Genomic DNA, 26,659 nt, shown 5'->3' with positions numbered 1-26,659 from the left:
TACATTTATTGTATATCCTGTTAATTTCTAAGAAATTGGTTTAAAATCTGTGGAGACATTACATTTTAAAAATATCTCTAAAAAGTGCCGGACAGTGTGCGTGACAAGTTTAAATACCCGTCCGGCTGAGAGTCTATACGCGCCAGGAAAATGTGGCAACGTAGCACTCCGTATAAACTGCGATAGCGAAGGGCGCAAAGCAGAAATAATCATAATGTCATATTTGTGATTGTTTATCTTTTAAAACAAGTCAAAACAGTTTGGTTGAAAAAGCTATTTTAAGATCTTTCTAAAAGTTTTTTCAGATTGTTAATACACCGCAGCAATTCAGAGATAATGATGTCTCACTTTTTACTGAATAACAAGAAAATTACTACGTGTTGAGTAATGAAATTTTCAGAACTTACAGGTAATAGATGCACCTACATATCGTGCACAGGAAATTATTTCATGTTATCTCATTTCCGAGATATAGTCCTATAAACATTGATTTACCAAAAAAGTACGAAAAAATACGCACTTTTTCATTAATTTCTATTTTTTTCTCACTACACAGTACAAAGAAAATTTGTATGTCTTAAGTATTGAAAAGACAACATTCCAACAATTCCAACGAGGTACAACAATGCAGTATAAGTTTTGACTGGACGTCACGGCAGCACCGCGAAGTCAGGGGCCTATCTTTATGAAATGGATAGTAGGCACTAAATCCGCTGCAATAATCACAAAGGAAGAACTCAGGGCACTGAACGTTCACACAAAGGACATGATACCAGTCTTAGCACATAGCACAGGTGATCCATTGTTCCCCGTTGGCGTAAATAACGTTCCACACAGTGGAGAATTCATAGAAACACATTTTCACCTGGGAGAGGGGGAATACAAACCTTTAAAGTACTTCTTGCTTTTGTGTATTTAATAAATCATTATTGATATGGAGATTTTCCTCATTGACAAAATAACACGTCTTCCAAGCTAAGATTGACGATATACATTTTGCCAACGAACTACCCAGAACAATATTTGCAAGAATCGATTTTTTACCAAACACTTGTAATGTAAAATTCGCAGTTAAATTGGATGATTTTCTAGCGTTCTACAATACTGATTTTCTAGTTACATCTTCTTGACTTTGGCAGTCAGTAGGGATGCACATGAGACAAGATTTGAGGCTATATTCTCTCGAAAATGTTCTGTAAAAGTGATGTCTCGACTCGAAAATGTATATATTTCTATTGGAAGAGATGTCTCGACTCGAATTTTGTCAGGAAAATTCTGTCTCGTGTCGTCTCGTGCGTATTCCTAGTAGTCAGGGGAGATGCTGAAGTGAACACGCGCTTCGGCCCCTTTACTTCTCCAAGATGTACCAAGTACCCATTTCAAAGAGTCTATCCAGCCACATTGGAACGAGGATAGAACGAGGAAAAGTCTGCCCCTACCGAGGAACGAACCTGCGCCACCCAGTCACCAGATAGAAACGCCTTACCGACTCTGCTGGTTGTAATTCATTTATTATATGATGATATTATGCCATTAAACTCAATTGAAACTATCTGATATTAAGCCTACGAAGGACCGTGATCGGTACTTTTAATGGGATGTTTGCTGTAGCGAGCGCATAGGCTCTCATCTCCATTACGCTTTTTTTTTCTGTCCAGCTCACCTCTTGATCCACACAGCTCTCCAACGGCTTTAGAAACAGCTCCATTGTTTACTCAGCACACAGTCCCAGTAGCATCTCGTCTACAACAACTTCGCTATTTTCACGCAAACTAAATGTTTAAAATCAATACTGTCTAGCCTATAAATTAAAGGGTGTAAGTGTGTGGGAGCTTGCGTGAAACGGAAATCTACTAACATTGAAATTTTGAAACACTCCTATTATAAACAACTGCGTTATATTTTAACATGTATAGTGCTAATTGACTTCAAGTCAAATAGAAATATATCCAACTTGGCTATTTTTTCAATGGTATAAAAAGACAAATAATAATATTTTTTAAAAAGCTAATGAATAGAAGCTTTCATAAAAGAAACATTTTGGACAATATTTAATTTGCACTTGCTTTCAAGAACATTTAGAAGAATGCGTACCAGTGTATACACAGAAAAAATATTTAAAAAAAAATCACTCTCCCTAGTCAATTAGCACCGTCTGTTATTGCTTTACAAAAACACTACATTACATATACCTAGGTAAAAGGAACAGATTATGGAAAAGGCAACACGTGGAGAACGCACATTGGTTTTTAGAGGACAGTGTTCAACGAACCTGGAGATTTGCTTGCTTGCCTAATTGGAAGAGAAGTTTGCTGGTGAAGGTGAAAGTTGTTCAAATCCGTACTTTTTATATAGGATGGCAAATACCTAAATAAACTAAAAATGTGTTGTGGACCATCTATTATTAGTATTAATATGATTAATACTAATAATACTATCTGACTAATACTAATAATACCATCTAATATCAATAATACATTTGTGGATCTTCAGTGGCTCAGTGGTTGGTAGAGTGCTCATCTCTGGTGCGTGGGGTTCTTGATTTGATTCCAGCTCACGCCAAGTGGACTTTGTGCTGGACAAGCACCGTGTGTGGAAGTTTTCTTCCGCTTTCTTAATTCCATAATTTCTTTCAGTATCATGTGCCTATCTTAATCTCGGAGCTTGTCTCCCAGCATTTTTCGAGACATTTTTTGACACATTTTAAGCGTTTGTCATACTACTGTACATAAAAGTTACGGATTTGAACAGAACTCACCTCTACCAATGAACAGCTGTTCATATTTAATTTCAAGAGAAATGAATTATGCATATATCATAATATATAGTTGTTAAACCAAGAAATAGAGTTGGTAATTAAATATCTATTTAATAATAATAAAGCGTTTAAAAGCACAAAATAATTCATTACAATTATCTATAAACATTTTTAAAGTGGTGTGAAGCCGAACAAATTAATTAATTTCTAATATAAAATTATTTCGATGGTAATTTATGAGGCATTAATGTTTTGCTTGGCAGGTAAATTTTCTTCCCTTAGCCTATAGTGATAAAATTGTAATTTTTATTTACAAGACTTCCCTCTGGAGACGCCACTGCTTACAAGACTATGTATTATACATACATAGTAACTACGGGATCACCAGAAAAGAACTCTTGAAAGGAAGGTGAGAACTCAAGGTTTTTAAAAACATGACTGTACACGCATAAGAAAAAAAAAAAAAACAAGAGAATGTTGCCTGAGATCGATGAATATCTGTTTAAATGGGAATTACATGAGGGTTTTAAATAAAATATGACATTTTATGTCCTACAAGTTAAAGGAACGGATGAGAATGGCTGAAGAACTGACCAAGTTGGAAACTTGGAGAAAACGGGATAATCTCAACATAACAAAAATACACCCTTTTCCACTCCAAAATCCATCGAACGTTTTCAACACGCAGAGCTGGGCACTTTACCATATTAGTAAACCTAGCTCTCATTTCTATTATTCTACTCAAATAAGAGTGCCCTATTTCTTCAAGTTGTAATCCAATAATTATTTTTCTTGTTAAAATAAATAAAAAATATATATATTCTGAAATCCTCATATTTACTTCTTAAATAGTTAACAAATCTGATATAATGCAATTTTAACAAATTATTTATTTCTAACGTACACCTTTAAATTATTAATTATGCGTAATTTGGAACATAACTATATGAATGTTATTTTATAGATTTGATTCGGGTAAATTTCAATGTAATATACAGTATATTACGTTAGTTTACCGTATTGTGGATATGCAATTTAAGTTATACGTCTTGTTACATGTTCTACCGGCAATCAAGTAATAATCTGGGTTAAAAGTGAGGTGGAACGCAGGAGGACGTTAGCACCCTATTTCCAAAAATATCTATGGCATCCCTCCACTTCCTAAAAAAATTACAATGGGCAAAGATAGGCACGGGGAACGGCGTGACGTCATGCGTCCCCCTACCTTATCAGATGCATTTTTACCCCTGGTAATAATAGCCCCTTACTCTAAGGCCCGTTACACAGTCAAGCGGAGCTCCGCGCTCCGCGTCCCGTCTTCCGCCCTCCGCACTACGCGTGTGTGCTTACACAGTCATCCGTAGCTACGCGCTACGCGTCACGTGATTATATACAGGATTCTTCTCAGTCAGTGTTGCGAGTCAACATAAAAAGTTCGAAACGACAATAGTGGCATCTTAATATTTCTGTAAGAAGAGAAAACGAAGAACACAGAAAAATAAATGTCTCAAGATTCATCCCTTAGTTTCTCAAAGAAGTTTGAAGGGAGCTTTACGTCTGTGTATATAGATTTGCGAGAAGACGAGAAGTACTTCAATAATTTCCGTACGTCAATTCAGTCGTTCGATGACCTAATTGAAAAAAAAATCCATCGAAATTATAAAAATGCAATTTAAATAAAATTCATATGCACGCTCTTAAAATACAGCATTTAACAGATACTGTTTTTAACAAATGAAAATAACCTATGTTTGTACATTTGGTTAGAACTTCACATCCAATCAACTATTTAATAGTAGAGATAAATTATTTGCCTCAATTTATCTTTTTTCATTGTCCATACCTTCATTTTTACAAAAAAAAAAAAAAAAACTTTTACATATCTCGTTCCATGCTTGTTCACGAATGTCACGCTTTTTGTGTTCCTCACAAGAGGGATCCCATTAACATGATGTTAATTTAACCTCCGTGATAATTGAAACTGAAACTGAAATTTGTTGAAAGAAAGTCCAAAAATTACAATAGTCACGTACTGTTAACAGTGGTATATTAGATGCACCACATGTACAGTTCCAATTAAGCAAAGACAAACGAAGACATTATAGCTAAATTAAAAATAACACTAAACAATATGAAAATAGTATTATAGAACAGTATAAAATATTATTTAGCAACTCACTATCAAAAATAAGAAAAGAAATCTGGATCAATTTGCATTTTGCTTTTGCTACCATGCACGTTTCTTTTTAAATTTTAAAGAGAAGTGGCTGCTCCGCGCGCGGAGTTCCGCTTGACTATGTAAGCACCCATTTGCTCAATGGCCTTATCTGCCTCGCGGAGCGCGGAGCGCGGATAGGGCCACGCGGAGGCTGCTCCGCACGCGGAAGCCTCCGCGTGACTATGTATGCACCCATAAGAATCAATAGAACAATCTTGCCACGCGGGACTCCGCGCGCGGAGCTCCGCGTGACTGTGTAACGGGCCTAAGGAAGCAAGGTGAGACCAGCAATCCAATAGAACAGGGGTAGAGTAGCCACTTGATTTCCCCCTGTAGTGCAAAACAGTCTCTTGATTGATTGATTGAAATCTAATAGCTTATTTTAATACCAATACTATATGGTGCGGGACTTACAGCTTAAAATTGTGATTATGATATATTCATCCCAACTCTTCGGCTTCCTTCACTTCTCCGAGTTGTCAAATGTGATTTTTTAAACAAGAATTTCAGGAATGATTTTAAAAAATGGATCAAAAGATTGCGATCTTGATCAAGAATCTTAGGATAAAAAAAAAGCATTAAAAATTTGCGATCTTGGCCAATAATTAGTTTTTGAATTAGGGACCACAAAATTTTTGAACGGCCCCTAAATCGAGTTTTCGTATTTTCTACGGAATAAGCACATCAGACTACCTTAAAAGAGATAGATTGGGTTTGACTACTACATGTAGTTCTCCAGATATAAAGCGTAAAAGAAAATTTTTGATTGAAATGTATTGGATCTTTTGATCCAGTAAAGAAAACTGACCGCACTGTGAATGCAACACACTACTACTTCAAAATGTAAATCAATATCCAATGTGTAATTCAAACCAAAGTTTTGGTTCGTGTGTACACATTTCATAATTTTTGACCAACTTTGCTTTTGTTATGGCAATGTTGCTGCTATTATTTGCTATTACGTTGTCCTTTATTACCGGATGCAGACTAATCTATGCGGTCACACTTCTTTCTTGATTACCTTGTAACAACATCCACAGAGTGTATTTTCAGGTTTGTTTTTATTATGGTCTCTGAGCTCTCAGTTTCTTACGTTCATTCACTTCGTATTGATATGATCACCAAATATGTTTCGTTTCCGGAACGGAGCTTTCTTATTGATACTTCAAGTGAAAAACAAATCACACTTTCAAACTTAAAATATAATTTTGTATGTCATGATAAATTCTCCTTTGATGACGGCATTGCTATAAGCCCACGTAACTCAAAATACCACTTTCACTAGTAATATATCGGTCATTCATGTTTGTGTTCCTAGGTTAAAAAAGGATGTCTTTGTTTATATTTTTCATCTTTTCAAAATACGACCTTGTCTTTTTCTCGGATGTCCTAAAGAAAAATAATAAGATATAATTTTGATGAGTTTTGACAAATAGGTAAAGATGCCTCCTCCCCATATCCGGGACAGGCCGTGGATAGTCTAAGGGCTGGAGTAGAGGTAGAGCCATTTCGTATAGTATTGCAGACGAGACGAAACGAGATGAGAAATGAAATCTTTAAGTTTTACGTCCCATGATTATGCCAGTTAGGTTAAAGAAGACGGTAATGATGAGAAATGAATGAAATGGTGGAATGAAGAAAGTGGGAGAACCCTGAGAAAACCCACGCACACGGTGTTTGTACACCATAAAACTCAATTGGTGTGATCTGGAGTCGAACTAAGGGCCTCATGCACCAGAAGTGAGCGTTCTACCATTAAGCCACCGCGGCCCCAGAACCGAGATGAGATATATTTTTCCGTCTCGTCTGGTAAATTTTGTAGAATTATCGTCTCGTCTCAATTCTCGAAGATTTTTTCTTGTTTTGACTCTATCGAAGAATAATTTCTCTTCTCATCTTCTTTTGTAAATTTACGAACAAAATTTATGCCCTAATGTTCTTCTTAATTTCATCTAGAAGTTATTACTAGAATCCTTCCGCGTCACGATAGGTCCAAAAAGATGAGATTCAACAAAATTAAAACATATGGAGTATATTGTGTAGCATAATTGAAGCATAATTGTGACGTATATATATATATATATATATATATATATATATATATATATATATATATATATATATATATATATATATACTAAAAGGAGAAGTCCTGAGAAAATGAGTTGGTCCAGACCATACCGCTTAAGCGAGAAACTTGAACGTAAGTGCCACTAAAGAGTTGTTTTTTTTTTTTTTTGGAAATTCGAGGGGGGAGGGGCAATGGGGGTGGCAATTATTATACTAAAGTGTCCATTCTCATTTAAAATAACTAGAAGCGCATTTCACCGTTTTTTTATGTTTCTCACAGAAAGAAAAAAAAAGTGGGAAAAAAGAATGGGGTTAATAACTGTTGCGACTATATCTCGAAATCCTGTAAGGTTACTAACATTGAATTTGGTATTTGGACTTTTCATTTAGTATATTAATTAAAGGCATATTTTAGTGGGTTTTATTTATATTTCCCCTACAAGAGAATAAAGAAGGTGGTAGAAAAAGAGAGTGCAGATTACAATTGTGAAAATAGGGTAGCCATATCTCGAAATCTCTTAAGGTTAGAAACACGAAATTTGGTATTTACAATTATTAAAGACTGAAATAAGAGGTGCGAAGCTATAAGACGAGCAATTATGGGGGCGAAGTTCCAGCTAGCCGACAGCTGGTAATATTATAAATTTTAATAGTTTAAGACTACACACTTCTATAAAGTACAAGGAGCGGACATGCATGTGTCATCCGGACATAGGAATCAAACCTGGTCCATTCGATAAACATAACAAAGATATGTTCATAGTTCATACACAGAAATTAGGTGCTATGGATAACGGAGTAAGTCCCTGGGGCCCATTAAACCTGTTAGTATAAAGAAAATCGTAGACTTGCAGTCAAATAGCTATTGCATCCACACTGTTCATTGGAAAGTCATCGTTTACAGTTCATTCTCTTCAGCATGAAACAGGCCTTCCAAAGGTGATATGCATTGGGGTCCATAACGTACTTGAACAGGGAGAATTGGGAGAATGTCGGGAAAATTTCCTCCAGAAATCCCTCCCATCAAGCATATTAATTATTTATACCACCATAAGCCGTATGTACCACCAAACGTAGCTCGCGTACCACAGGTTGACAAACCCTGCTATATGGGATAAGAAACGTGTGTACCAAATTTTGTATTGCTAGACAGAATAGGGAAAGCGTGTATTGGTATACAAGCTTTTCTCTCATATCTATTCCCTCTATCAATACAAAACTTGGTACACGCGTTTCTTATCCCCTGTAGTATTTCTTTTAGATACATTTGGATTGTGTGCTTTTACCAGGGCCATTCCAGATGGGTCCAAAGTTGATGGGAGGGATTTCTAGAGGGAATTTCGCCGACATTCTCCCAATTCTCCCTGTTCAAGTACGTTATGGACCCCAATGCATATCACTTTTGGAAAGCTTGTATCATGCTGAAGAGAATGAACTGTAAACAATGACTTTCCTATGAACAATGTTGATGCAAAAGCATTTCACTGCGAGTCTACGATTTTCTTTATACTAACAGGTTTAATGGGCTCCAGGGACTTACTCCGTTGTCCATGGCACCTATTTTTTTTGTGAATGAACACATCTTTGTTATGTTTATCGAATGGACTAGGTTTGATTTCTATGTCCGGATGACACGTTCATGTCCGTTCCTTGTGAGCATTGTTGTTGCCGCTGGAGGCGCTGATTTACAGTCTGTCTCAAAATTATTTTTTTAAAATATATTAAATTATTCATGATTTTTAAATTCTAAAATATGGCTACACACCGGTTGGGAATCAGTGCCCTATAAGATTAGATTTCGTGAAGGCCAAACATTTTAGTGGTAATTTATCAAAATAGAGCCAGTAACGATTTGCTTGGATTGTAACATTACAAAAACTTGTCTGAATAAGCGAATATTAAAATAAAACGATAATGGGAAATGTGCTACCTTCACATCCAAAAAGAATGATCGGTACACTTCAACAATTTATGGATTATATTGTCATTGAGTTGTTTAATATATTGGCAATGCACAGAGAACGATAATTCATTTAAAGTTTCACATTTTAAATTTCGTTCAAGATGCACTGTAAATGTGCTTACTTCAAAACTCTGCATAGTTAAAAAATAATAAATCGTGTAATTTTTAAATGTTAAATAGTCTAGAAAGAAACTAATTTAAGAAATAATAGGAAGAAATAAAATAATAAAAAGAAATGCGAAAAGAATGTTATTCACTGTTTCCGTATGAAAAACCTTGAAGTTTAGATCTACTTTAGTTTCCTTATAAAAATCAAATTAGTTTACGGATTGATGGATGGAATTTAGCGTCCCTTTCCAGGACCAAACCTATATGAAACGTGGACCAACAGTTTAAGGTGAAATTCAAACCACCGAAATGCATGCAAATTTTAATGGTTTTCCACCGGAAATCGAACCAAGGAGCCTGTGCATCAAAGGCCCGTGCGGTAGCCACTTTTTCCTTTAAAATTTCGTTCCAACCGGAATATGTGTCTCCTTGGTATTCCACTGTATCTTTTTTTCTATTTAAATATGATAGGGAAACGAACACAAACTTCAGAGGCAATTAAAAATCCACCCATGATCTTCGGAGGGACTTGAACCGCGGATAGATAACCACTAGACCAGCGGGAAAGGTTGTTTGTTGGATATATATATATATATATATATATATATATATAGAAATTGTTGACTTGTTGATATACAGCCCTTCCCATTGATCTAGAGAATAGCGCGTGTGTGTTTGGCATGTGGCCCCGGTTTGGATTCCCAATGGAGAGCACAAATACAATTAATTAATTTCACAATCATTCACTTTCATCAATTATCCGCGTCTCCTTTAGACTAAAAAGCGTAACTGTGGGATGTTAAACTAAAAAAAAAAAAACATGTTTGTATACACCATAGCAAACAATAAAGCTATGCCGGCAGGGAATGTGGAAGAATTAGAGCACACCCCTCCGATCTCAAGTTTACAACTGAATAAAATAGTAGTATATTTTAAATATTTTTTCAAGTTTTTCTAATAAATTTCTTTTTAAAAATAAGATAATAATAATAATAATAATAATAATAATAATAATAATAATAATAATAATAAATCTGCGTCCCATATTATTTTCTGGGTACAGCTTTGGTAAGCATAATATGATGGACGTGATGTTTATAGAAGGAAAAAGTAAGGATAGTATTGCTAGACATTTTGATTCGGTACCGTATAAGCATGAATGCAGGACTCTTATAACTACTAGCATCTGTTGAAACTATCGATTACATCAGGCAACCATTCAGTTTCCTCGTTCACTAATCAAAATAAATTATACACGTACAACCAAAGCAAACCAGCCTTACAAAATGTACTCTAGTGCATGTATTAGTACCAAGATACAAATTAGTGATTAGAAAAGAGTTATGAGGAAACGATGAAGTGTAAAGTGAATATCTCCACTGACTATTTAGATAGAAGGGTCACGATTAGTAAGTGACACAGCCTGAAACATTATTATAGATGTCTTCTTTCTTTTTAAGATAAACAAGCTACTCTTGTTCATGATTTCAAGATTCCTCTGCAACAGAACATTTAGCATCCATAGAAGCTGTGGAAGCACCGCTTTCCCTGAGTAAATAGAATAATATATAAACCTAATTGTTAAAGAATAATGCAAAATATTAAAAATAATGTACTAAATATTTAGAATAGTTCACTAAAATTAGAAGCTTCCCCAATGTCCTCCCCACGTACGTCGTTTCTAAAGACCAAAATATAAGAAAACTACAATCCCTAGTTAATCAAAATAGTCGCTGTCTATGTAATGGAAAACCATGCAACGCCTACTCTGCAGCTAGATTTGTATTTTCCGCATGCATGATATCGTTACAAATCAAAAATTTAAGTAGATGTTAAACCCTTTTATGTAAAATTGAATGGTTTAGATAAGGCACATAAACATCCCTTTAGAATTTTCTGCAATGAACTTTGAAATTTGACTTTGACATGCATTTTGATTCTCCATGTGCTGATCTCGTTCATAACCAAAGCACTTTCATGGACTAATGATGAAGCGAATTAATTACAGAGGATTTAAAATACAAAATTAGAGCAACAGCAAATCGCTAAAATCGAATGGTCTTATGCTGTGGCTAAGTATGTTTCAATATAGTTGAGCGCTTTAACATGTTCTTCTGATGATATGAAAAACTACAAAAAAAATTATTTACACATATTTGAACAAAACTGTTCTAATGACAGAGTTTATTTCTCCTGTGTGTGGTTTCATCATTTCCGCGTGTGAACAGTAGTTACTGTTCAGTAGGGGTGTTCGGAATTCGATTTCGTATTCCGGAATTCGGAATTCATCTAATTCCGGAATGTTCCGAAATTCCGGAACGTTTCGAAATTCCGGAATGTTCCGAAATTCCGGAATGATCCGAAATTCCGGAACGTTTCGGAATTCCGGAATGTTTCGAAATTCCGGAACGTTTCAAAATTCCGGAATGTTCCGAAATTCCGGAACGTTTCGAAATTCCGGAATGTTCCGAAATTCCGGAACGGTTTGAAATTCCGGAATGTTCCGAAATTCCGGAACGTTTCGAAATTCCGGAATGTTCCGAAATTCCGTAACATTCCAAAAGTTTGGAATTGTGGAATGCTCAAAAGTATGAATTTCGGAACTGTTTTCAAGACTGAAATTTTGAAACTTACTGTTGATTCTGGAATCGTAATATTAATATTAGTTCGAAGTTTGAATATAAAAATTCGAAACAGTTCTGAGGCAATGGTTCTCAAACATTGTTACAAGGCTTTAATCCCACAAATTTACTCGCAAATACTTTCTCGTTTTCACTTTGGTATCTATGGAATATAGTAGCAACATGTCTTAAACAGTTATGCATTCTGGTATTTACAATTATTGGAATAAAGTACAGCATTTTATCTTTATCTTTTACATTTTTTTTTCAATCATTGCCATTTTGTATTTTGAAGTACCAACAAGGAAACAATTTACATGTTTGGCATTTTAATTCCAAAATATTTGTTTTACTATTAAGCAAACAATACAAGAGCACACGAAACATTTGTAGTCATGTCATTTGGAATTATATTAATGAACTTTTAATCTAAAGTACAAGGAGTACACATGAGTAATACATAATTGTGAAAATTTTGACAACTGAAACCCTGAAATGGTATTACTGATGCTACCTGAGACGTCATCAAATAATGCAACAAAAATGTAAATGTAAATTACTATTGAAAGAAAAAGCAAAATTTCTGTGCTACAAAATAATACTGTTAGAGAACAATGATGTGAATAAAATATTATAAGAGCATGTATTAAATGTCAATTTTCATATAAATGCCCAGATGATTTTTGTAAAAATTAGGGTAAAGTATACTTTAGACGATATTAGACAAGGCAATTAAGTATGCAAAATTAGGAGACATGCATTCAAATTATTTCCTGTAATAAAAATTAGAATCCAACTTTCCATGGTAGATTGCATATGTTCTATCTCCGAACAAGGTGAAACACGTGCAATTTACTATGGAAAGTTGAATTCTAATTTTTATTACACGAAATAATTTGAACGCATGACTCTTAGCATGCAAGATTGCATAGAAAATTGCATCGCATAAAATGGGTTTTAGGGACTTTTGGCTTAACAAACTTCTTTTATCTCGTTGGTCTTTTTTATCTGATTTATTTGAGAAATCAGGAGAAAGAAAGTTTTCAACTTTTCTACTCAAGGAAAGTAAGACATCAATTTTTGTAAAGATCAATTTACGCGAAGTACGAATAGTTTTTGATACAAATTAGTTATTTCGTAAGAGCTAAATATGAACATTAGGCTAATACTTTTAATGTGAATATTAACATTTATGAAATGATTTCTTTCATTTTTAACTTCTACCATCGCTACTCACAATTTCGGGTATACTAATTGAACATTTACCTTTCTTGTTGTTAGTTAGTCATTGGTGCAGACCCTTTCATCTGAATGCATAACTAGCCTTCATATTGCAGCTTTGTATGAAAATGTACATATTCTGTTGGCTTGTATCAATGTAATTGTTTAAAGAAAGTAACATGCTTTTACATCAGAATTTCACAACATTGATAATATATTGGTGATTAATACAATTTCTCAACAAACCAATTTTAAATGTTTTTCACTCACACAATTCATTTATCACCTTGCATAAAATTTTGATTAGTAGAGTTAGAACTAATCTTCATACGTAGGTTCCAATGCTTAGTATTTAACTGATAGACACCTTTATTTAGTTAGTTATTCAAATAAGTGTCGCAGGACAAGAAAAGAGTAGCGCGTACATGTGAATAATTATAAGATATTATGTAAAGTTTGCACCTCTATTCGATTTACTCTCGTTGTATATTTTGACAAGTTATGCAAATAATGCTTGATAAAGCTTTCATTTAAAAAAACAGCAGTAGCATCATGATTATAGAAGTTACAAAAAACATTAAACAGTAATCCCTTGTTCTAAGAAATTTTTTGCTGTTTACAGCATGCAGCATCATGCAACATCAATAATGCATATTTTTACATAACACGGGCAGCAGCATAATAATTGTACATTTATATATCTGAAGATAAAAGAATATTAAACACTATTTTGTAACAAATTATGTAAGATACTAAACGGTACCACAATAATATCTGCCTACCAGCTATAACATCATAGTATTAAACTGTCATTACAAATTACTAGAATTTTGTGGTGTTATGAAAAAACTTTATTGAATTTCGACTGGTTGAGTTTAAACTTGAATGACTAAATTTGAATTTAGTTTTATTTTTAGGCAACTAAGGCTAAAAATAAAGATAAAACTGTCGCGCGAGAGGCGTAGGTGTAAAGATGTAGAAAGGCAGAGTCCTGGCCGTACAGCTTTATATGTAACTTTTGAATAGTTCGTTATAGTTAGTTCTGATGAGACGATCCATGACCTCAGTGCTTTCTTTTCCCATATTATCTCTACTTTATTCATTAATAAAAGTTAAGGAGATTTTTCTCTTATTTTGATTTTTCGCCATGCCATTTTGATTTTTCTTTTTCCGTAATTAAAATATATTTTTAGTATCTATATTTGCAAGTAACAAGCTCACAAGCCAAGCTTTGATTTTGGCGCGATAAATTCGGATCTTTGGGTACGTCATGTAAATTCGCTTTTATCCCTTGTAGGGTATTATTTCAGATTGTTTAATACAAAAGTGTCTTATTTTCAAAAGGACACTGCTTCATAGCGTATGCTATGCTATGGCATACTGAAATGCCACGAAAACTATACTCTAGTGTTCACGTCATGTTACATATGCACATCAAGCTTTAGTCAACGAAATGATCTATTTATTCACAAAACGGAAACACCTGACTTAGCAAAATAATATTCTGTGCACTATTGCAGATTATCACAAATTAAAATGCCAAGCCATCAACCAACTATCAAGAAAAAAAATCTAGCAACTAAGCACGGACGTCGGTGGGTTGGGAATCATGTTCCTCTTTAGATTATTGACAAATAATTTCTACTTCCCTCCCAGTAAGCAGGGGTGTGGGGCCACCGGAAATACTGGTCAAAATTTTTTTCAAATATTTCAGACTATCGTATCCCTTTAATTAATGAAAATCGTATTTTCTTTTAAATGATTCTCTGCCCCTCCTTCAGGTACTTATACTTAACAATGGCCATACAATCAAAAGATATGCAGTTCAATTTCTTGTTAGGGTTGCCTCGTATAAATGGAAAAGGTACAGTCGGTATTCATTTAAAAAAGAATACACAAAGTGGTTTATAAAAAAGGTGTTTCTTGGTAGATAAACCAAACTAAAGGGAAGAACTAGCTCGAATTTCTGTTTTCCGATTTCTGCAACAAACAAAATCACGGAATTTACACCGAATCACTTATGATTGAGACTTTATGGATAACCAGACAAAGTTCCAAATCTTATGCGCAATCGTTCACAGTGAACGGATCTAGAGAATGAAACAAACCAGTTGCCGTGGACCAAAACTCCTTCCTTCAGCACAGCGGAATCAATATCCAGTTTCAAAGCTAAGCTTTGCGCACACCTCTCAGTTCGGGGTAACAGCAAAAATTATTTTTTCAATAATAAGTTCCGGAATGTTTCGAAATTCCGGAATGTTCCGAAATTCCGGAATGTTCCGAAATTCCGGAACGTTTCGAAATTCCGGAATGTTCCGAAATTCCGGAACGTTTCGAAATTCCGGAATGTTCCGAAATTCCGGAACGTTTCGACATTCCGAAATTCCGGAACGTTTCGAAATTCCGGAATTCCGGAACGTCTTGAAACTGTGTTCCGATTCCGGAATTGGAATTTCCGTTCCGAAAAATTCCGGAATTCCGGAATTAGGAACAGCCCTACTGTTCAGCCACGAAAGCACCAGAATGACTTCTGGCTTTAAAGGAGAGAAAGGAATACAGTATTCACAACTAATGACTTTCTACCGAAGGTGTAATTATGTTATTAATTATAAGCATTACATATTTGATTTTGTCCTCTAGATAAATATGGTTTGGACAAAAGACATAGTTTGGCTCTAAAACAAGTTTAAAAACAGAAAAAAGAGCCCACTTTAGGTTCTTAGTGGCAATGTTTGAAAATGCAATACTGTGTTTTAAGACACAGAAGCTATCAATATTCAGTAGTATGGCATTCTTTAGGTATCTTAGTTCCTCCTCCTGAGATTTGCCTAATTTATAAATAGCGGTAGGCAAATTTCCTAAACTTACGAACCTCTAAAGGATCTGTAGGTCTGAATTGATCATTTATAACCTTCTACTTGCTAGCATTCTTATATATCTCCTACATGATTTTTTTTAAAATTAACGTCCCACGATTATGTTCCGAGACTAAGGGAGACGGTGGTGATATTGAACGAAATGGTAGAATGAAGTAAGTGGAAGGAAACGGGAGAACACTGAGAAAACCCCCACACACAGTGTTTGTGTACTGCAATCCCCACGCAACAAGAGATGGGATGATGACATAAAAAAATAGTTTATTCAATTAATTTATTAACTTTCTTCACTGATTTGCTTTTATCTCATTGGCATTTTAGGAAGTCATAAAATGTCTCTGTCACTAGCATAGTTCACGGATTAAACAAAGATAAAGCTAATCTTAAGTATGAATTATAATTTTACTCTCTTTCGTAACCTTACATTCCAAGTCTAAATGTGTGGCAGTAGTTGTTCATTATATAAATGTATTTGAACATGAATTGATATAACAGAGTATAAAGCTTATCATTGATTGATATTCTGAATAGATAACGGATTCACTTATAGCAGCGATTGAATCAGATTAATGAGTCAACAGAAGAATGTACCGTCATGAATGAATAACGTTCACGCTTGAGTGAGAAACAAGATTGTCACGCATTGAAATAGGTCATATCAGCATCATTCTTATAGCTTCTTAGGTTATATATGAATATATTTTAAATATTCAAACTTCGTCCAATCTAGATACTGATACTAAGCGTGGAGTATCTGTTCCATTCTGAAGTTTTCTGTGTATAGTTTCTATGATGTTCTCAGGACTACGTTAAGAATGTTTAAAAATGATAGAAAAAGTGAAAAGAATTGGTTGTTTGGGTTAGAATTTAGCGTCCCTTTCAACAGCGAGGCTATATGAGACGTGGACCTACAGCTTAACATGGAATCCGACCCAAAAAAAACTCCCGTTGGGGTTCAAACCCAAGTCTTCTCCGTGGAAGACGCGTACGTTAACCACATAGCTATGAGGGGGCTCAAAAGTGAAAAGGAGTAATCAACGTATTAAGAGACATTAGTTCAGAAACATCTTTATGCAAACTTATACGCCAAAACAGTTTGAAGTAAACGCGGTAAGTTAAGCAACTACGCCATCATGTATGTATGCAAAGATGAAACAAAAGAATAATTTTAAGTCTAAATAAACTAAATAGTTGTTCATGCAATTAAACTTACTAGTGCCAAATACACACATACGTACGTAACAGAAAGATTGCTTAATTCCCAGATTTTTCACTGAACTGTTCTAAGGATTTCAAATCTGAAGTTGGTGCTTTTTGATATTGTCTGTCATCACATTACTGAAAATTCCTAGCCTGTACACTACTATGAATTGTTAGAAAAGAATTTCGTTCAATTTGTTGTTTAGAAAAAGAAAAAAACTAACATGATTTAAACAAATTGTATATACATTGGGAAACTTAAAAAAAAAATGTAAGTTCCCTGTAGCTATGAACATTCAGAGACTCCACTTATGTGATATGTGGCTACTGAACGTTCTCCCGTTGTCCTTATTTCTGGCTTCCCAGAACAGAATTCGAAACCTCTTAATTCAAGCAGCTCTGCAATTTTTGACCATAAGAATAAGTCGATACGGAATATTCAGTAGTTCGATGCGGAATAGTTCGATACGGAATATTCAGTAGCTCGATGCGGAATAGTTCGATACGGAATTGAACTGGGAACCAGGCAAGCAAAGACATAGGGTTGATCATTCGCCTATATGGGAACAACTTAATTGTATGTATCGTTGGGTTGAGACAAGAATAGAGTAGAATCCCACGTAGACCTACAGTTTAACGTCGGTTCCAAACCACAAGAGATTCCACGCTAATAACATAATTATGAAGAAGCTCAAGAGTAGTGTTTCCTTGCCAAAGAACTAGAATGCAGTTAGTAGAGTAGATCACGAGACAGTGATGTTATCTCGCCTCAAAATTATGTGAAAATGATGTCTCGTCTTGACAAATATATAGGTTTCTATTAGAAGAGCTCTATTTTATCTCTTGTGCATCCCTAGAAATTGCCCAGTGTTATAGCAACGTCTCTTAGCTTAAAGGGCATACTCGTGGGACATTAAACTGAAATATTTCATTTCTACCTAGTCAATCAATCTATCAGGTATTTGACGAGTTCCAGTTTTTGAGTACCGGGTTGCTTCAGAACCCTTGTGTAAAATGAGAAATAGCAAGTATGTGAAGGATTGGTATTGGAAATAGTATTAGAAAAGCAAGGCGCTATGTTCCGTCGATTTGTTTTTCCTCATTTACCTAGGCTTTAGGTTTATGCCATTTTCAAGCACGTCTTTTCAGGTAGGCTGGAATTTGTCCGATCCAATATGATTAAGAGGTCAATTTTAAGTACCTTGTACGCACCAAATTACGACGATCATTACACGGACAGGACAAGCTGTATACATTTGATTTCGACCTCAATCAAAATAACGGAACAAGATATTCACTCAAGTGTGTAGAGCACATCCACAGCGTCACGTGCACTAATAACGGCTGCAACACTTAGATATAGGGCCTACATGTAATTCAGAAATTTTAACATAATTTAGCATATCAAACAAGATTACCAGCAGTGCGTGCAATTCGGAGCTTGATTACCGGTAAAGACTTTAATTATTAAAAACGAATAAGATAGAATGGACCAATGACCAAATGACACAAAAGCGTGTATAGTCTCTTATAGTAAAATCCTAAATCTTTCTCTCTCTTTCTCTTTCGCTGTCTCTCTTGGTGGAATGAAAATGTGGGAGAAAAGAGAAAACTGGGAAAACTCTAAGAAAATCAGCAGACAATGTTGTCCACCACAAATTCACATTACCTCAAATCAAACTACGAACCCTTCGCACCAGAGATGAGCGCTACATTTACCTAGGTATATTGTATATACATATATGTGTATAAAACTATAAACTATATATTTCTTAAAGAGAGAAAAATGAATAAATTGCTATTTTTGATAAAATCATACCCATGTATAAATTATATTCAGAATTCTCATGCATACCGGTACTCAGCTGGAGTCTGAAAAATTCTGCAGAATCATTTTTTAAGCATAAACGATATGGTTCCACCGTACTTACTTGCTTTGTGGAGAATCAATTTAAATAAAGGTAATGGATCATTCCACCACACTAATTTTATGCAGAATCATTTAAAGAAAAGCACTGAATATGGTTCCATTGCACTAAAATTATAGTTGAATCCTGTTTGATCATAAAGAATATGATTCTATCGCATCACTTTCGCTGCCTAGATATGATACATTTTGCCGAAATTCAAATGAATCGTACTCGAGGCAATTTCTCTTTATTTAATCACGCCCGGTAATTCATGTTGTATGTACTAGTTATATCTAACAACAACAAAATAAATAAATAAATAAATAAAAGATAAATAAACAACACATCAAAGGTAAAGTTGAAGTTTTAAAATTTTTAGCATTTTTGCTATAACAACAATCTCGAATATCATGATATTTAGCAAATTTGTTTCCTTTGCTTCTGTCATACGTTCATTTTTTCCCTTTTGTTGAAGGTAAGATGAGAAAGAAAGAAGATAAATTTGTATTTATTACAAAGATTAAATAATTTTTGAAAATATGCTTTTGCTTTAATTAGTAAGCTAGATCACTTTGAATCCTATATTGGACCGAAATAATTGGTAAAAAAAAAAAAAAAAAAAAAAAAAAAGCTTCAAGATTCCAGATGCTTTCAAGAAAATATTGAGATTTGGCTTTCATTTCCTCTGTCCTAAAACAATTTACTAAACATAAAGAATAACAAATAATACAAATGATAATAAAACAGACATTTGTGGTATAAAAATTAAGATATCATATCCAAGTCAGGCCCGTATCCAGCGTCTAGGGGGGGGGGCTAAATTTTTGCTGGCCCCCTAAAACTTTTACAGTAGGCTTGCAAAAGAACTAGGAATATTGTGATGAACTATCATATGGTTGGATCGGGCCCCCCCTAAGTTTTTGGGCTGGCTACGGGCCTGATCCAAGTTGTATATCCTTGTGTTCCCTCCTCCAATATCTAAAGCCATGTGCGCGAAGATATTAGTTTAAGGGCGGATTATGATATAAAAACCTTACCATGTACAGTTCAATTCAGTAGTGTCATTTCGTGTTTTGCTAAGGTGATGGAGTTTTTTAAAATTATTTTAGTTTATCGTCCCTTTCCGCAGCGAGGCTATATGAGGCGTGGACCTACAGCTCAACGTGGAATCCGAACCACACGAGCTTCTGCCGGGAATCGAACCCCGGTCCCCAATGCCAAAGGTGCGTACTCTAACCGCTTAGCCACGAGACAGTGGCGGATCTAGGCTGGGGCCGGGGGGTCCTAGGCCCTCAGTTTTTGAATGACAAAAATAATTTAAGCTAATATTTATATATTTTTGCAGCCTAGGCCCTCAGTTTTTGAATGACAAAAATAATTTAAGCTAATATTTATATATTTTTGCAGGTGTAAAGTAAACTCATGATATACCTATTATAGTATAGTTCTGGTTGGACACCCAGTTTTTACCTTCTAGATCCGCCACTGTGACGAGGGAGCTCAATAGGGGATGGAGAGGAGGCGAAACCCTCAACTGACACTATAACTAGCTTCATGTGTTTCATTACTATATTATTATATTTCTGATTAAAATGTGTGGGCGACAATTGCCTCAAATGATGTCCCTGGTTCAATTACTTCCTCTTCCATTCTAAACCATAATTCTGAGTGTCCTCATGAAGAGATTCAGACCGTGTACATACATCTGAATCTCACTATTTTCTTTTATTAACCAGTGTGATATTCTTCTCTTCTTAACTATATGGCTGAAAATGCAGTGGTGCCCCCCTCATGTCTATGACGCACCCCCCTTCAATTGTCTATCTGTAGGTGTTCTTCCATGAAGAAAAAAATCTTTTCGATTAATTTTTACACCCCCTCAAACATATTTATATAGATTTTTACCCCCCCCCCAAATATTTCAATGACGCAGTTTGCGTCATAGCCCCCCTTTGTGGGCACCCCTGGAAAATGTAATTTAACATATTCTAATTTTATAGAAAGTTATAGCTACAACATAATCTATGATTTATTATTTAAAAATAATTGATCCAGTAAGAACGATATTTCAGAGCTTTGAAGGAAAGCAAGTAGTTCATGTAAGAAAAAAAAAATTGATGGAAAGAAATGTTTAAAAACATGTTTTATATAAACTTTCAAAAATGTAAACACAACGTATTCAGAAAGTAAATTTTCACATACGTTGCACTTGTTTTATTAATTAATCTTCAACATAATGAGAATATATTATTCCCTTACCTTCATGTGTAAGAGGAAGTGTGGTCAATCATGAAGGATTGTTATATTTAAAGGTTCCTCCACTGTAACACATGGCACAAACACACGAAAAGTTCAAAACAACTGTTAACTTGCTCTGTACACTGCGTGCGTTGCCGACTGAAATCACTTCACCTTCCGACAAGTATACGAGCAACTACTGAACTGAAGAACCCGCCGGTAATCTGGCAGGATTTCACACGCCTCCGACATCTAGCGAGCAACTCTGAAACTATTTATACAGCGGTGTTCAATCCAATCCCGAAGTCAATCATTCAAAAATTAATTCCAACACGAGTGTGAGGAGGGAAGGGAAGCAGAGCTCAAGTCGCTGAGTATCAGCCAGGATGTATTGATATATCATGATCAGGACGTGTCAACAGGGTCGAATATGGTGTTGCTCCTTGTCTAGCATTGAGGAATTCAATGTCAAACAACTGAACTAATTTTATATGGTATGGGGCATGGTGGCACAATGGACAGCGCTCACTTTTGGTGCGGGAAGTTTACCTGATTCGATCCTAGTCCAGGTGAGCCATGTCCTCCCGTTCTTTCCCACATTTTTATTCCACCAAATCTTTCATAACCATTCACTTCATTAATCATCCGTCCCTTTTAGCCTAATAAACGGACCTACCCAAAAATTTTGAAAAATATATAAACGCTAAAAGATACAATAAAGAGTAAATATATTTTCCATTATTTATATTAATGTTAGATAACTATTTAACAAATAGCATCAACCACTACTGTAAAAGTAATTTCCTACTGTCATTAATCAATCAAATGTGTATATGTATCCATAAGTAAGGGAGCGGGCCTACCCAAATTTAAAATCCTAAAGCTGTCCCTGTTCTGGAGTGTTTTACGTCATATGTTTTGATTTTCCCTTGAAACGATTTCTTCCATTATTTTTAATAACTCAAAGAAATTACAGTTCTGAACACTTAAATAGTTCTTATAAGTGAGTGTGATTTCTTTCTTTCTTTTTCCGGGATACTGTAGCTCAGTGCTGGACCGCTTACCTCTGGTGCGTGGGGTCCACGGATCGATCCCCGGCCAAGTAAGTTTGCGGTAGACAACATCGTGTCTGTGGGTTTTCTCGGGTATTCTCGTTTCCTCTCACATTCCCATTCCATCAATTCTTCTATCATCATTCACTTGCCTTACTCATCGTCTACCTTATCCTAAAGAGCCTAATCGTGGGATGTTAAACCGAAAATTTAATTTTCTTTCATTTTTTTTTCTTTTCTTCTCTTGTTGAATTAGAGGAACTGACTTCTCACACATTCTGAAAACGCAACCCAACAATGTAATAGAATATGCGACAGGTTGAGTCCTTACTTCCTATGTTTAAGGATAGCGCCCCAACTTTATTTAAGAATAGGTTGGTTTTAGCACCTTAGCCGTCGTCTATCAACGCCGCCTCGATCATACGCAATTTGGATGGATTTTGCTAAAGATGTGCATAAGAAATATTTTATTTCTTTACTATTTATTTATTTATTTATTTATTTAAATGCAGTTTCATTCTCATCAATAGATGAGCGGGCCACAGAAGGTAGCTTCTTCTCTTGGGCCAGCGACATCAATTTAAGTGTAGTAAAAATATATTAGGAGTGGATATCATGAATTATTTATTTATTTATTTATTGCCATTAATGCGTAAGATTGCGATGAGAGATGATATGATGGTAGCAATGAAATGCTGTTCATATAAGGACACGCGATGCTATCTGGGACAAGGACGTTAATCTGCTCTGGGGATACTCACAACGGACTGAGACAGTGGAAAGCCCTATTAGTGAGAATAAAGGAGTGTAATAATGAAATTATGCGAAATAGATATGCGGATGGCAGGCCCGTATCCAGGGGCGGTCTACGGGGGGCCGGCTCTCCTAAATTTTCGCTGTCCACCCTAAAATTTTCACGGTAGACTTGCAAATAAACTATAATATGGTGATGAACTATAATATAGTTAGATCGGGCCTCCCCTAACTTCGGCCGGGCCCCCCTACATTTTTGGGCTGGCTAGCGGCCTGGCGGATGGTGATGGTAAGTAAATACGACAATCTGGGTTGTAGAGAGAAGTGGCCTGATCATGTTCATGGAGTGCAAGAAGATGATCGACTGGTAAATATGCGTGACGTGGTACAGCTGGAGTCTGATCTAATAGTTCATGAAGGATCGGATGAGCGGCCGGCATTAATACAGTGTTGAACGTAATTGTAAAAGAGTAGGAATAGTTGTATGACGATAAATTTCGTGTTGGAGTTCGTGCAGGTAGTGAGTAAGCAAGGCGCAAGGCATGACGTTCGAGGACCTGTACTCTGTCATAGAACTTTGGTGGGGCGGATAACCAGGCGATATATCCATGAGTAAGAGCAGGACGAACAAAGACCTTGTACGTATAAAGTATGAGGTTTGTACTGACAGTGAGATCCCAGTTGGTTCCTCGTAAACCGCACAACAAATTGATTTTTCGGCGTATATTAGCTTCTAAATTGTAGAGTGAGCTTTTCAATTGAGGTGTTGAGGATTTAGTTTCAGTTTCCATTCAAGGCACCAACTGACAAAGGGTCTTTCCTAGTAAGATAGTTACACACATTTCGCGTCGGCTTCTTGTATCTATCAGTGCTTGTTTCACTGGCCGCACACAGTGGCGCTCTCTACCGCGAGCTGTGTAACTTTATTGTGCAAGAGTCAGTTGAAGTGGGATCACTGTTACTGTGGTGTTTCTATACCGAAATGGAGACAATCGAAGCAGCCGAAAAACGACAGAAGCATAAGAGACACAAGAGAAATGAAAATTGTGAACTTCGGTAAAGGATTGTTTGAAGGGGCCCTCACCTTGAGGGCCCTAAAATGGTGGGAAAACTGTGCGAAAAACAAGTTTATGTTAAGTTTTATTTCTTTTTGACAATGTTGCCATCACTTTCAGGCTCCGAAGAAAATCTATGTTGTACTTAAGGGCATAACCAATTTTTTAACCAAAAAATCAGCGACGTGTTCCCCCCTCCCAAATGTTTTTCTACAATTTTTTGAAATTTTCAACACGCAAAAAAAAAATAAATAAATAAATAAATAAATAAATAAATAAAGAAAATACGCATCGATGGTTTTGAAAAAAATTGTACATTTACATCTAGATAGTATCTACAATCTGCGAAACTTTCAAAATTTTTCGACCAGCCCCACCAAAATTAAAAAAAATATATATTCAATTTTGAGCATACATGATACGATAATTCAGTAAGGGGAGGGGGTAGGGGGTCAAAAAGTTTTTTGAGGTAGTTTTAGGTAACCTTTTGCATCAATAACGACCAATCTGGATCAAAAGCCGATTTCACTATCTTACTAGGAAAGACCCTTTATCAATAGCTTGTTATAAAGTTACGTTTATGCGATCTATACCGACGAACATAGGGAAAGGAATGTGGTATCATGTGCAATCTGTAAAGAATAGATTGCTGGTGGGGGTTGGGGCATATCAACTACATATAAAATATAGAGTAGTCAGGGCAGGGGCGGTCTGGCCAGGTCGGCAGGTCGGTGATCTCCAAGGACCTTGGGGCCCAGGAACAACATAAATTTTTGGTTGGTATTAAAAACGTTTACAAACATTTAGATACTATTCCATCGCATTCAAGCATAGATGTGTGAAAATTATTTAAAGCTGTAGGGCTAAACATCTATACCTCGTTCGCACTAACTCAAGTCTGCAAGAAGTATTAATATAAACTTAGTTTGCGGTACACACATTTGGTTGACATTCTGCAAGAAAGCAATTCTGGTAGACTGCTGAAATTTAGTGGTGTTCAATGAAGAATAGCGACAGTGTATGCATTGGAACGCACCGGGGATCCCGCTGAATCCGTTTATAACTCCATACTGAATATTTATATTGTTATTCGTTTCTTACGTGTGAGAAAGAATTATTATGAAATTTTATGATTTTATAAAAAAAAAGGATTTATCAACAAGTTAATCAACATAATTGTTAAATTTGGACGGAATATTATTTTGAAAAACCTTCAAGATAGCGTGATGGTGGATAGATAGCACGCAAGATATAGCTGTTATGGTCCAGTTGTCAATCTGTGTCCTCTACGTAATCCAGGGGAAGGCATATGAAAGACTTTTAAATTTAACAGTTGATGATTCAAGTCAACTTGCTTTGTACGAATGTATAGAGTCAGAGCTAGATGAATGTGGTATTAAAATTTCGAATATTATTGCGTGTTCTTTTGATGGAGTGAGTAACATGAACGGCTGTTACAACGGTCTTCAAGGGCCTTTCAAAAGGGATAATCCAGATTTTATTTACACACTCTGCATGGGTACGTACTAAACTTGGATGTATCTGATTCTACAGTAAATTTGCTCCAAGCAGAAAATTTATTTGGTTTAGTAGAGAAATTGGCTGTTTTCTTAAGCTCTTGTTACAAAAAAATGGCTGTCTGGGAGAAAGACATTAAAAACAAACACAGTGCCAGCGTCTAACTTAACAGACTCCAAAAATTGGTACACTCCGCATCAAAAAAATTGCGACAGCTAACGCCGTGCAGCTAGGCCACCCAATATACACCTTCTTATCCCATAATCGTGTCTGGTAAAGAGGTACCCCCTCTCTCCCTGCTTTCTTCTCTCCCATACTAAAATTAGCTAACAACATGAACGCAATTCTAATTTGAAACTAAACATGTATTAGTATCGATAAAATGAAATAACAAAACCGAGACGAAACAAGATTCATAGGTTGATTTAGGGAGAAACTGAAACAAATACAATGAAGAATTGAAACCAATGGTTGTCTATTACACAGAGGTTCAGAAATGAGGCAGAGAAAGAGAGCGAGAGAGAGAGAGAGAGAGAGAGAGAGAGAGAGAGAAGGCGATAGAAGAAGAAAAAGAAAAGGACGAACAGATAAAAATGTGGAATTTTAAACTTAGTAAGAAAACAACCTAATATTATAAAGTTCCGTTACCAGAAATCCAACAGTAATATAGAAATAAAGTTTGTTTTTATACATTTTTCAAGACTATTCGAATATATAGAAGATGCTTGAAACATTTATTAAGTCTTTTTCATAAAGGATAGCATACTCAATTTCCAGTAGAACTGTAGATCTCACAGATACATCAAAGATAATGTCAAAAGTTTAACACATATGCTTTGTTTCCGCGTGGTTCGGTTGTTAATTCGGTAGTGTTCATTGGACGTACTGATGCAAACCACATTCTAATAAACCCAGTAGGTAGCGTAGGTCATATCTTCCATTCCAGACTACTAACGCAAAGTGAACAAAAAAAAAAAAAAAAAACGAAAAGAAAAAGGAAGAAAGAAAGAAAGAAAGAAAATTGAATGAGTGCTATTTTACTGGTAATTTTTTATCAGAAATATCCTATATTAAAAGTACAAACCGTATCATAATGAT

The 26,659-nt window shown here is 35.5% G+C and overlaps 1 protein-coding gene across 2 annotated transcripts in view; it reads right to left on the bottom strand.

The window, feature by feature from the left end:
- The window catches only part of LOC145693250 (bcl-2-related ovarian killer protein-like), a 288,563-nt gene extending 267,191 nt beyond the window's left edge, over nucleotides 1–21,372 (bottom strand). For both annotated transcript variants that reach the window (XM_081769075.1, XM_081769074.1), the window contains exon 1: nucleotides 21,205–21,372. The gene's annotated coding sequence lies outside the window, so the exon portion shown is untranslated. The remainder of the gene's footprint in view (nucleotides 1–21,204) is intronic.
- Between the last annotated feature and the right edge of the window lie 5,287 nt (nucleotides 21,373–26,659).

This window comes from Thermobia domestica, chromosome 8 (genome assembly GCF_964235325.1).
Source record: "Thermobia domestica chromosome 8, izTheDome1.hap1.1, whole genome shotgun sequence".
Lineage (NCBI taxonomy): Eukaryota > Metazoa > Arthropoda > Insecta > Zygentoma > Lepismatidae > Thermobia > Thermobia domestica.
Note: the sequence above shows the minus strand (reverse complement) of the source record. Positions and strands in the feature narration are given on the sequence as shown.